Source organism: Vulpes vulpes, chromosome 3 (genome assembly GCF_048418805.1).
Source record: "Vulpes vulpes isolate BD-2025 chromosome 3, VulVul3, whole genome shotgun sequence".
Classification (NCBI taxonomy): domain Eukaryota; kingdom Metazoa; phylum Chordata; class Mammalia; order Carnivora; family Canidae; genus Vulpes; species Vulpes vulpes.
Window position 1 is genome coordinate 60762136 of NC_132782.1, and position 14554 is coordinate 60776689.

A 14554-nucleotide genomic window follows, 5' to 3' on the forward strand; every position below is an offset into this window, starting at 1 on the left:
CCGCCTTCAGCCCAGGACGTGATACTGGGGACCCGGGATCAAGTCTTGCCCGGGATCAAGTCTCGCATCAGGCTTCCCGCATGGAGCCTGCTTCTCCCTCTGCCTGTGTCTCTGCCCCCCTCTCTCTCTGTGTCTCTCATGAATAAATAAATAAAATCTTAAAAAATATATATGCTTTAAAATGACTGTAACGCCTCTTTGTCTTTCTAAAGATGTAATATCTAAAACTGTATTTTCAATTAGGGCCACCCACTGGTGGTGGCAAATGAAAATTTTGATGATTATGCTTAAAACCTATGAATATGTAAACTGTTCATACTCAAAGAAAGTAATGAAAGTGATCAAGCTTGTGAGAAAGTGGCATTTTCCTTAAAGACTCCCTCTTAGCAGAACAAAAGAGTTAGCATTACTCCAATCATAGTAGTGAGTCAGCAGCAGTAAGAAGCAGCAGTTAATAAAAAAAAAAATGTAGAATATACTCAGATGTAAGATTATGTGTGGTAGCAAATAAACTCAAATCTTAGGGGCTTAGCAATACAATGGCTATTTCTCCCTTGATCCCAGCCCAAAACTAGTCACACAGACTTAACTAACTGCAAGTATATCAGGAAATGTGGAGGAGCACATGTATATTTGGTGAGCAGTATATGTCTCTCTCATGGATGCATCTTTAAGCATGAGTCTTATTATTATGGAGATACAAAATAGCTTGACCAAATATGACTTACAGGGATAAATTCTGACGGCATAAAACCACCCATCTTTCTATCTTTCCAAACAGCTTTAGTAGAATAGGTATGATTTCTTCTTTATTTTTTTAAAATAAATTAATTTTTATTGGTGTTCAATTTACCAACATACAGAACAACACCCAGTGCTCATCCCGTCAAGTGCCCCCCTCAGTGCCCGTCACCCATTCACCCCCACCCCCTGCCCCCCTCCCCTTCTACTGATTCCTAAAGTCATTTATTTCCTGAACTTAGAGAGCAGAGATTGCTGAAAATCATACTGGGGACTTAACAGTTAGGGTCACCAAGCTACAAAGACACTTGACTACTCAGCTAAGGCAGACTACTATGTTAAGGTCGTGGCTATGATTGGGAACCTTGGATCCCTGACACATGGGATGGGGCCATTTTTGTGGGTAACCCCATAGATTTTGTGTTTTGTTTTTTTTAACCCCATAGATTTTGAATCCCCAGATTCCTCTGAACTCTCAGAGCCAGCACAGGTCACCCTCCCTATTAAAAGCTAGCGTTCCCATCACCTATTCTCATGGCCTCTCCCATGCAAAGCAGCAGAGGCTCCCTCAAGATCTGCCCTTTCTTACTCTCTTGACTTTCAGGCCAATAACTAAGATTAAAACACGTATAGTGTGTTTAGTGACATACTAGACTTGACTAAAAGGGGGAAGAAAGACCACACCACAAAGGAGTTGCAAAAATTAGCATGTGCTAGCAGGACCAAGGAAAAGTTCTTGATAAAAATGGCTAAAATTTAAGACTGGATAGGGGAGAGGTATTGACTTGGGACCACTCTTCTGAAGAAGACAAGGGCCCATTCTGATGAAATTGAAATGCCTGAATTACCGTGGCTAATGGTAAAAGTAAAAGGCTTAGAGACGAGGTGTGCCAAAATGTTCATATTACATGCTGCCAGAAAAACCCACCAGGGGATTATGGTCCAAGACCCAGAAGACACACTATTTACCAAGGTTGTCATGAATGCATAAGTGAGAGGCACATCACTAATTAGGTCAGTGGTGGTTCTCCTTTACAGTCTATGATTAATGGTAGGAGAGGTTGTCACATAGCTTGGCTCATGGTAGCAATGGGGACAATGGAGACTTAAAGCTATAGAGTTCCAATTATTGTAATGTCCAGAGAGGTTGGAATGGCAGCTCTCTCATTCAGTTTGGGTTATTATAACAAATACCATACACTGGCTGGCTTAAATAACAGAAATTTATTTCTCACAGTTCTGGGCTAGAATTCAGCAATCAGGGTGTCAGTATGGGTGGTGGTTTCTGGTGAGGGCCTTTTTTCTGGTTTGCGGACAGTCTTTTTCTTGCTGTATCCTCATGTGGTAGAGAGAGGAAGCTCTGGTCTCCTCTTCTTCTTACAGGGACACTAATCCCTCATAAGGCTTTGTCTTATGACTTCATCTAAACTTAGTTACCTCTCAAAAACTACCAAATACCATCACTTTGGGTTTTAAGGCTTTCAATATATAGCTTTTAGGGGGACACATTAAATTCATAGTAGCAGGCTTGAGCTACTATGAGGAGATGGTTAATAGAGTGTGGTATCCCTTGGGACAAAATATATGAGCACACAATGAGGATGTTGTTTAATACGTGCAATCAAAAGAGAATGGCAATGAATGAGCAGGAGGCTGAGTTATTCCCATTAAAAAAATAATGATCAAAGGTGACATATTATATGATTCCATTTATATAAAATGTCTACAATAGGCAGATCCATAGAGATAGAAATTAGATTAGTGGCTGTCAGACCTAGTAGAGTCGGGGGTAGGGGTGAAGAATGGTCACTACTGCTTAATGGGTATAGGTTTTCTTTTTAGAGGTTTTAAAATGTTTTGGAATTAGTGGTGATAGTTGTACAACATCGTGAATATGCTTAAAAATCACTTAATTGTACATTCTGAAGTGGTTTAAACAATTTATGCTACTTGAATTTTATTTAAATAAAAAAAAAAGAGATGATCTCTTGTCCAGACGAGTCAGTTTTTGGGTCAAGGATCTACTGACTGAAAAAGTGGTCAGATTGCAAGAGAAAAGACCGTGAAACACCACAGCAAGTATATCCTCTGATAATAGCCTCAGTCCTTGCCCTAAGGGACATAGGGCCATTTAGTCAGGTGACTGTTCATTTAGGAAAGGGGACTATTCAGACATGTTAAAGACTACAAGACCAGGATGACCTCATTTAACCTTAATTATTTCCTCCAGGACCCATCTCCAAATATAGCCATACTGGGGTTAAAGCTTCAACATTACAAGTTTTTTGGGGAAACATTCAGTCCATAACACTCCCTATTACAGTGAGGGTACAGGAGGGCCAGATAATAAATAGAATCCTCGCCCAAGCCTCTTCCTGTGGGTCCATTAGACTGCAGACCTATCTGGTGTTCATTTTCATGTTGCTGAATTAGGAATGACATTCTTGCCTATGTCAAGTATGTCATAGTACCATATTGGGTCCTTGGTTTGTGACATAAGAACAATCATGCTGGGGGAAACCAAATGGAAGCTTTTTAAATTTCCCATCTTTATCTCCAGCCAGAATAGTAAATTGAAAACAGTGTTGGATCCTAGGAAAGGTAGCAGAAATTAGTGTCTCACTTAAATGTTAAAGGATGCAAATATGATGATCCTGATGGTCTCCATTTAATCCACCATTTTGGCCTCTGCATAAAACAGATATATCCTGGAAAATAACTGTAGACTACTTTAAGCAGGTGTAGTGTTTTTTGCTAAAACAGATAAATATGGCCTCATGTATATTATTTGTGGCCATTTACTTGGTGAATAAATTATTTTTCATCCCAGCAAGGAAAGAGAATCACGAACAATTTGAATTTATGTGAAATGTGTGACAAAACAGAACTTTGGGGCTCAGGGCTATACTAACTCTTCTATTTCCTGTTATAGTCAATATAGATCTGAATCATCAAGCACCCCACATAACTTCACATTCATCTGTTGCATCATAGGCATTATGGTGATTGACCAGGATGAACATGAAGTGGCTAACATGGTGAAGGTCTCCATAAGACACACACACTCCAGGATCCCTATGAAGATTCAAGGGCTTGCCACATTAATAAAAATTCTAGAGATATAGTTGTCAGGGGCATCCCAAGACATTTCCACCAAAGTAAAGTCAAATGGTGTCATCTTATATCCTTTAGTACAAAGAAGGAGACCAATACCTGATAGGACTATTTGGGTTCTGGAGGCAACACATTCCACACTTGAAAATACTGTTCTAACCAAGGAAGGAATAAGCACAGACTCATGAACAATGGTGAATCGCCTGGCACACTAATCAGGTGTCTGGAAAGAAAAAAATACTGGAAGATCAGAGGAAAAAAGGAATAGACAGAAGTGGATGGATGTAATGAGAATAGTTGTGAAGTTTGAGAACCTTTGAATCACACCCACAAGAAAGCATTCACTTTAGAAGAAGCACTGAATATAATCAGGCATGCTGGCTAGCTTTTGTCACCATCCATTTGAAACTGGCAAGATGACACAAATGAAATTGTCATGGTGGCAGAGAGATGGAGTCTTCTTATGGGTCTGACAGCTTTACTTACCAAAGCTGCTAGATCTTGTTGCCTTTGAATATTCAAGCAACAGAGACTAATGCTGAGCTCCTGATAGGATTCTATTCTTTGATGGACCAATCAACCAATTGGTGGCAAGTTGACTATACTGGGCTTCTTCCATTGTGCAAGGTCCTCATAGGAATTTGCTCAAATGTAATATTTTGTGAGATTGAAGCATCGTCTTACTTGATGCTGAATCTTGTCTGATACATATGATTTAGAGACCTCTATAGGGCACTGTGTTCCCCATAGGAAGTATACATGGGCCCAGGATCCAAGGGATTGTGATAGGACTAAGCCTCACTTATCATTATTCATAATGATCCATTGGAGGAAATAGTGCTTTCTATCCCTAAAATCCCCCTGCAACTATGGGATAGAGGTCCCTAAAGGTGATGCACTATTCAAGGGATACAGCTATAATCTCATTCAACTACAAGATATGGCTATTGCCTAGGCACTTTAGATATTGTTTACCTAGGAATCTGCGATAGAAGAGGAGTCACCATCTTGACAGGTGTACTTACCTCTGATCAGTAGAATACTGTTATATCATGGGTAACAATGTGGGAAGAAAAATGTGGAACTCAAGTGATCCATTTGGGCACTTGGTTCTCCCTTGCCCATTTGGAACTGTGAGTGGAAAAGTACAGCTATCACAACCTGAAGAGTAAATGGTTACCCGTGGTTCAGACCCCTCAGGAATGAAGGTGTAGTTCACACCAAAAGGTAAGCCACAGAGACCTTCTGTGGGCTGGGGGGGGGGGGAGGGATGACGATTGAGGGCGAGGGAGAATGGAGGAAGTTAGAGGATGAGGACCTACATTGTAGAGATCACCCACGAGAATGGGGCTGTAGTTTGTTCTACTAACCTCCTCCTAATTTTCTCCATTAGCAAGAGAGGAGAAGCTGCTTCCTAAATGAAGGTGAAATAGTGGATCTATTTGGTGCAAGGAATGGACTGTGGCAGCCTTGGAGGTGTGCTACTCAGATCTCCCTTTTAGGAAGAACTTGCCATTCAAGTTCTTCACACCTCTGAGGTGTGCAGTTAGCTGACAGCTTCCTCTGTAGCACCTTTGGAGTCTATTGCAGCATTTGAGACAAAGACACTCTTAAGCCTATGACTAGGTGTGTGAGGGTACTGAAGTCAGATATTTCTCCTGCCTACTTCTGTTGGGGAATCTCTGCCTTCACGTTTCTCATTGGTTTGGTTGATGAGACTTATTAGATCTGAGTGTTTTATGAGAATGTTACATCTTTTGTAGTTGTTCTACAGTTCTTGAACATTCTATTCTGCTACATTTTTCTCAGTCTTTTTTCTCTTTGCTTTTCAGTTTTGGAGGTTGCAGTTGAGATATCCTCAAGCTCAGACATTCTTTTCTTTGGTACATCCAGTTTACTAATAAACACATAAAGGCATTCTTCATTTCTGTTAGTGTTTTTGATCCATTAGAGCCCTTACATATTAATCATAGTTATTTTAAATTCCCAGTCTGAGAATTCTAACATCCTGCCATAACTGAGTCTGGTTCTGATGCTTGTTCTTTTTCTGCAAATTGTGCGCGCGCACGCGCGCGCGCGTGTGTGTGTGTGTGTGTGTGTGTGTGTGTGTGTATTGCCTTTTAGTATGCTTTGTAATTTTTTTTCTTGATTACTGGATATGATATACTGGGCAGAAGGAACTGCTACAAATAGGCCATTAGTAATGTGGTGGTAGGTGTGGTGGCAGGGGAATTGTTCTGTAGTCCTCTGAGTAGGTCTTAATCTTTTAGTGAGCCCTTGCCTCTGGACTGTGATCTTCACACATGATTCTTAGTCACTCCCACTTCCTTGCACCCCTTACGTGGGACAAGTTGGCTAGAGTGGGCTGGAGTTGGGTATTTCTCTTCTCCCAGGCCAGTTAGGCTTTGTTAAGACCCTAGCAGGTTAGTCTCTGGTTAAATAATATCTCCTGAGGGCAGATCTTATTAAGAACAGAATGCTCTTGCATATTTCAAAAACAATTCCTTTTACCTCCCTGCTGCTGGGAATGCAAGAGGATTTTTTCTCTGATACTCATTTTGAGAACCAGGTAGAACTCTAGGAGCTAACACTTAGAAAAGTGTGCCCCTCCGGATCTCTGCTGAATTAGGTCTTGGTGTAGTTTTTAATTCTCAGAATGGTCTGTAGCAAACTTCTGGTAATTTGTCAATTACAGTCCAGCTTTGCCTACTCCAGCCACTAGCTCCCAAGGAAGTTTCTGATTACAGGTTTTTGCTTCTCTAAGTTGTGATTCTCTATATTCTCTTGTTGGTCTCTCTAATTTTAGGGACAGTGATATATCCTTGACCTCATTTATCTTCAACTCTGAGGAGTTGTTGATTTTTCAGTTTAGTCAGTTTTTTAACTTGTTGTTAGGATGAAATGGTGACTTTCAAGCTTCTTACATGTCAGACTGGAAACCAGAAGTGCTAATTTTTAAAATCATAAACAGATATTGCATTTTTAATCAAATGCTTTTCCTGCTTCTATTGAAATTATCACGGATTTCCTCTTTTCGTCTGCTAACATGCTTAATTACATAATTGGTTTTCTAACGTTAAACTAACATATTTTTGGAATCAATCCAAAGTGGCAGGCCATTTTCTAATTTTTAATTTTAAAAAATATTTTATTTATTTATTTGAGAGAGAGAGAGTGTGTGAGCTGGGGAGAAGTAGAGGGAGAGGGACAAGCAGACTCCTTGCTGAGCACCCACCACAATGTAGAGCTTGATCCTAGAACCCTGAGATCATGACCTGAGCTGAAACCAAGAGCCTGATGCTTAACTGACTGAGCCACCAATGTGCTCCCATTTTTAATTTTTTAAGTGATCTCTATACCTAACATGGGGCTCGAACTCCAGTCCTTGAGATCAAGAGTCACATGGGCTCTCCCCAGGCCATTTTTCACACAGTTAATAAAATGATAATAAGAGTAATAATCAGATAACGTTACTCTCTGTTCAAAAGAATTCAACCTTCTCATTGCACTTAGCACAAAACTCAAACTATTTCGGTGGCCTCCATGATTTGGCCTTGCCTCTTTTTTTCAACATCATCTTCTATCACTCCCTTTTTAATTTGTATTGTACTCTTTTCTATTTCTCCACCATATCATACTAATTCCTGCCTCAGGGTTGTTAACCTTCTGCCTGCAGTATTTTTCTTTTAAATCTTAAAGTGACAGATTCCTGCTTATTCATGCCTCTGTTCAACTATTACCTTCTCAGAAATATCTTCCCTATTGACCCTCTTCTCAGGTTTCTTTTGTTATGCATTTTCTAGTCACTTTTTCAAGACACATTTTCTTCATAGCATTATGGCCCTTTGATGTTATTTTATCTACGTCTTTATTATGCATTTACTATTTATCTTCTTAATTAGCATGTATGTACCAAGAAATGAGGGATCTTGTTTGCCTTCTTCTCTGCTGTATCCCCAGCATCTAGAACAGTGTCTGAAACATAGCAGATTTTGATTGATATTTGTTAAATGAATATATAAATGAGGTGATGGAGCCCTCTAAAGTAATAGCAACCTTCTTGGGAGATAGTCAGCAGGGTCTTTTCTATTCATATCTTTCCAGCTGAAACTTCAACCATGGATATGTTTTTATTACTTGTGATGATTCTTTTCTAGGTCGCAATTTGTTAAGCAAAAGGGAGGGTAGGGCTGTCCTGCTCAAAAATAAAAACTAATTTGACAATAAAGGCCAGGGACAGGTGATAACCATCCACAAAGAGTTCTATCAACTTTGAGTGTACACACCTTTCAAAAGCAACTTGTGGGCCACACTGATCGATGTTAAAGAACACTAGCACTGGACTGGTTCATTGGGAACTCATCAGGTATGACTGCCATTCTTTAATAGCTTGTAAAATACTAATGGAAGATGATGCCATTTGAGAGATTTTTTTTTTTTAAAGCTAACAGTTAGGGATCCCTGGGTGACGCAGTGGTTTGGTGCCTGCCTTTGGCCCGGGGTGCGATCCTGGAGACCCAGGATCGAGTCCCACGTCGGGCTCCAGGTGCATGGAGCCTGCTTCTCCCTCTGCCTGTGTCTCTGCCTCTCTCTCTCTCTCTGTGTGTGACTATCATAAATAAATAAAAATTAAAAAAATAAATCTTTAAAAAAAAAAAAGCTAACAGTTAACTGGAAGGAATTCTACATTTTTATCACCTGTATGTATAGACTCATAAAATGTTACATTTGGATATGAGCTCAGATCTTTAATCCAAAGCATTATTATGCAAATAAGGAAGATGATGCTTAAAGCTCTTAAGTGATTTACCCACAATTAGAAAATTAGTATCACAGCTAGGACGAGTTCCTATATTTCTTCCAGTTCTTGGTTATCTTTGCATGAGTTTTTAAATTTATTGATTCTGGAACCCTGGATTAGTTCAAGTTTGTTCAACTTAGCTCTCTTGAACCCCAAAGTCCTGATTTCCATTCAATCAGAGCTTCTCAAACTCTCTCTCTCTCTCCACACATATATATAGTTTTTAAATATATCTTTTGCTAATAAATTTTAGTGGCTTAAAATAGCATTCATTACATTATATGGTGTGATTGTTAATTTTATGTGTCAACTTGGCTGGATTGTGAAATGTCTACATAGTTGGTTAAAACATTATTTCAGGGTGTCTCGAGGTTATTTCTAAAAGCGATTAGCATTCGAGCCAATAGACTAAGTAACACGAATTGTCCCCACCAACCATTGTGGGTGGGCATTATTCAATCTACTGAGGACTGAATAGAACAAAAAGATGCAGGAAGAAGAATTTGCTCTCCCTTTCTGACTGCTTGAGCTGAATATCAGTCTTCTCTTGTCCTTGGTACTCATGGTTCTACAGAGATTTCTTCCTCATGGAGGGAAATGCTAATCTGAAGGTTAAAGACTTTAAAAAATATCACCCTTCTCTTCTTTCCCTGCCCCTGTTTTGCTGTGTAATTTAATCTTGAGGAAATCAGGTCATTTGTCCTATGTCTGGACTTTGTTGAGTGCGTGCCCATAATGCAGTTTAACATGTTCTCTGCCCTCTGTCTTGCTGGCTGGCACTTGAATCTACAGATTTGATCAGAAGCTGAAGGATGGGTGGTTTAAGATTCATTAAAAAAAAAAAAAAAGATTCATTCTTAACTTCAGATTTTTTTTTAAACGGCTTTATTTATTTATTTATGAGAGACACACAGAGAGAGTCAGAGACATAGGCAGAGAGAGAAGCAGGCTCCCTGTGGGGAGCCTGATGCAGGACTCCATCCCAGGACCCCAAGACCATGACCTGAGCCAAAGGCAGACACTCAACCACTGAGCCACCCAGGTGCCCCTCAACTTGACTTTCCAGCTCACTCTTCTCTTTTTTCTCATGTTATGTTCACCAGGCTGCTGGCTTACTTTCTGAGATCTTCTGACTCCTTCCCCTCTTCAATTCTGGATCTCCTCTCTCCTATTTTTAATCTGCACCATTTGGATTCTATTTCCAGCATTTTCTCCTTAGTTTGGGAATGGAGTTAGGGTTAGTTAGCCCTGAGAGTTGATGGGCCTCAAAATGCTCCATTAGCTTCAGAACTCAAAATGTACCCATTGTATGCATCTGCTCCTGGACTGGGTGTGGCTCCATTCAGTTTCAGCTGCTGTCCTCAAATTGGCCCACTGAGCTTTCCAGAGTGCCTGTCAGCTTGTTTGATGTTCTGTCTGGTGTCCCTGCTGTTTCTCTCTGCTTTCTCTTGCTGAAACCAGGCAGCTCTGTAGCTCTTGGTGGTTTGTCCCTATCATCACCTGTATTTGGGGTTGTAGGGATATTTTATGGTAGTAGCTGTCTACAGACTTCTGGGTTCGTTACTTATTTTGTCTAGTTTTTTAATCAGGGGAATTTAGGGAGATTAAAAACTAATGCCAGCGCTATTGCCATTTCCCCATTATTTCTTCACACTTTATTTGTAAGGAAAAAATGTTGAAATGCTATTAAAATGCCTGAGAGATTATTTTGCTTGATTTGAGTTTTGTTGTACTGCTTTGATTATAAATGAAGGATTGTGTTGAAAAGCAGAGGCTAGTGTGAGAGACAAATCATTTTGGAGGCTGTATCCTATGATTTAAAGAATGAAGGAGATCTGGAAGACATAATGTGTCATGGCCTGGACATGAGAGTAAAGGACGTAATCTCAAAAGGATGATGGAAATTTACATTCCAAGGGGATCTGACCTAACAAATTGCATCAGTTCATGGAGAGGAATGAATAGTTCTCCTTTTTTTTTTCTGATTTTGGGAATAGAATGAAGACTCCTGTCTTAGATTCCCCATAGACTCAAGCCATGACACCAAAAGTGAGTTGGAACCATCTTCTTGGTAAATAAACTAATGCAAAATGTAGATTTTTTTTTTCAGTACGGGATCTAACGTAATGAAAAATAATTATCCTTATTTTAATATGGTCTTCCCTTCTGATTAATTCAGAGAGTTTCCCACATAAAAGTTATACCAAAGAGACAACATACCTATGAAGTATAATTGTCAGGTACTATAATCCTTGTTTTAAAGGAGAGGAAACAGAAATATCTCATTTGGGATGGCTGTGTGGCTCAGTGGTTGAGTGTCTACCTTTGGCTCAGGTGGTGATCCTGGGATTCTGGGATGGAGTTCCACATTGGGCTCCCTGCAGGGAGCCTGCTTCTCCCTCTGCCTGTGTCTCTGCCTTTCTCTCTGTGTCTCTCATGAATAAATAAATCTTAAAAAAAAGAAATATTCATTCATTCATTTATCCAATCAAGCAGGGTGATACAAACATTCTAGTTATGTTAAATCAGGTCATAAAAGTCAAAAGTGAAAATATTTAAAAAAATAATTGAAATTAGTCTCAATGTTGAGATCTCATTCTTCCCAAGGCAAGGAAAACTTAATTTGGCCAGTTCCACATGTACTTTTATTACCTACTAATCTCTCCTGTACCCAAATCATTTCTGGTTAAGAAGTAATCTCTTTATAACCATCTCACTCCCCCTTGTACTTCTCAGGGTAGCCACTAAATTCTTTGGGGTAGAGTGTGGAGGAAGGTGGCAAGGGGAGATACCTGGTTCTCAGAGGTGAACACCCTTGGCTTTACCTCAGAAGCTGATGTCCACTTTTCCATTGCTTTTGGATCACTGATCTATGCACTTAGCTCTGCCCTTCTTTGTTTTGACCTCTAAGCCATTTCACAGCTTTATAGTCCTCTCTCAGACCCTTTGAATGGTTTTTAATGCTATAGATACTAAAGAACATATTTGGGGGCATTCCTCTGGCTCTTCCTACCCAAATGCTTTATGCTAACATGCTGCTCTCTGTTGGATTATTAAAGAGAAGCTCCAGGCCCTTGGGTGTTTTTCTGATCCCTACCCTAGCAATATCAGATCTCCTCTGTCTTCAGATCTTAGAAACATATCTAGGGGTTCTCTTATCTCTAGCTCCATAGTTTCTTTCAAGCCAATCTTGACTAAAATGGGGAGGTATAAATCCCTTCTTGGAGATACACATCAAAACCTCTGGATGAGAAAAATGGTTCCCTTGTGTTTGGGGCAGATTGCATTATTGTTTATAATTAACCACCCACCAGTGCCCTATGAGATTATAATCCATGCCCATTGACATGTGATTTGCCTATGGAAGCTGTAGACTTCTTCTCCACTGATTTGGGGTTTGACTGTATGAAAGGTTTTGGGCAATAGGATTTGAGTGGATATGTCATGACATGCTGAAGAAGCAGCTTTAAGAGGCCACATGTGTTTCTACTAGTTCTCTGGTTCTTCTAATATGTCATGAGACATGTATGCCAAGTCCCATACAGGGGCTGCTTCTTCAGCCTGGGACCTGGAACAAGAAGACCTAGGGAGCTTACCCATAGCATGTTATTAGTACAAGCAAGAAATAAACCTTTGTGGCAACTAGCCATTGGGATTTGGGAGTTGTTTTTAATAGCAAAGCTGTCTTATACATTATGGTTTAATCTCTTTTTTTTTCTTTCAGTCCTAAAAAGCTATTCCAAACTCAAACCTTTTACTTATAAGACTGTTGCCACACCATGAGCTTCAAATGTCTATTAAACAAACACCTGAGACTTGCCTTCTTTTTCCCTGAGGTGAGGAAGGAAATGCCCTAGCTGTTTGGGAATAATATAATACCGGGGCAGAGGACATGGAAATGTATATATGTGTGCACAGAGCTGGAGTGTGAGGTACCTCAGTTAATACTTCAGAGTTTTATCCTGTCATTCAAAATTGAATGAAAGAATGAAATATACAGTTTGAGAAATCCCAAGATATGTATCTTTTCTGTCCTTAAGAAATTTATAGGGCAGGTTAGTGATTTCTTTAGGTAACTATAATATGAGGCAATAAATATTAAGTATGTCATCAGGGTGTGCAGAGAAGTGCTATGGAGGTCATCGAAGAAGAGTCCTTGAAGGATAGGTAGGATTTAGAAATACAGGGATGGGGAGAAAAAGCACTTTGCACCCAAGATGCAGATAGAGCTAAATTAGAGAGGCAGGAAAGTGAGTGCCATGTATGGTATGAGTAAACAGGTAAATACTAGTGATTGTCTTGTTCATCATTAGACTGGTGGGAGAGTTAGGTTGGAAAGGCTAGCAGGGGTGCCCTTGCAGTCCTAGCTAAAGAGTATAGACCGTGGATTGGCTAAAGACCATGAAGAAAAAGGGCTGGAAAGTGGATTTCAGCAGCATTTATCATTCTAAAAACAACGTGTCCTTTTAAGATTTTGACACATAAAGTATGTATACAAAAATTGGAGAATCATGGGGAGCCCAGGTGGCTCAGCGGTTTAGCGTGCCTTCAGCTCAGGACGTGATCCTGGAGACCCGGGATTAAGTCCCACGTCGGGCTCCTTGCACAGAGCCTGCTTCTCCCTCTGCCTGTGTCTCTGCCTCTCTCTCTCCCCTCTCTGTGTTTCTCATGAATAAATAAATAAAAATCTTTTTAAAAAATTGGAGAATCAATTCAGAAAAATTCTGTTTTCTACCTAGGCCTGATAGATTACTCTCCCCAAATGGCCTGCGCGCACTAGCTGTGTGTGTATGATTGCCGAATTACCGTATTTATGAAGCCATTTCTGGAAAACAGTCAACGTGGTTTGTTGTTGGTGTTACTGAACGGTGTGTTTCTTTCAAAGAAACAGCCTTAATTTCCTGCAGTAGTTGCCTATTACTAGTGCACATCTTGCTGCACTTACATCTCCTTGAAATTTTACACTTGATCTTAGCCAAAAGGCTGAGAAGCGATCTCTCCTTGAAATTTTAATTAATGATTAGAAAATAAGTACATGGTCATAATGGCACTGTACACTGAAAATGGTGAAAATAGTAAAGTTATGTATATTTTGCCACCGCCCCTCCCCACCCCCCCCCCCCGCCCTCCAGCAAATCTTCCTATGGAATAGTTCACAAATTAATAGAAGTTTAGAGCTGGAAATTCGTCAGCTCATCTCTCATTCTCAATCCTACAGGTGTCGAGGTTGACTAGCAGATGTGACACTCTAGCACCAGCCAATCTTTTTCCGGTCTTTTCTGCCCTGCAGATAAGGATCCAGGGTCTCGGAGAAAAGTCTTCTCTACCTCTTGCCCACCGTGGTAGAGGAGTGTGTGTTGTGTGTGTTTGCGCACACACGTGCGCACACGCGCCCTTGTGTGACTGGAGACACTGAACCGCCAGCCACTGTGTCCTTCCTCCATTCTGGGCAAAGGTACGGTCTAAGGGTTCTGTTACAGCACTTTCAGGGATCCTGGACCATCCGGCGGGACCTGAGGCGGCAACCAGCGGACGGACGGCGCGGCTGGAGTGAAAAAGGCTTGGATCTCAATGACAGCAGATGAAAGTTGCAAAGGTCTGCCCAAGCGCCTGCTCCGGATCAACTTTCCACCGCGGACGTGATGAGCAGCTCTCGGGGCCCGTCGGCGGGGTGATGCGCCCTGCTCCCGCCTGTGCGTGCTCCCCATCCGCGCCCCAGCGCCTCTGCTCCGGCGTCCGCACCTGCCCGGCGCCCCGAGGGTCAGGGACCCAGGCCAGAGCCGCCCGCGCGGCCGCCGCCCCTGCTGCTGCCGCCGCCGCCGCCGCCGCCGCCGCGGCCGCCGCCGGGCGCGCCCGGCCTGGCACATGCGCAGTGGCGACGCCGGGCCGGCGCCTTCA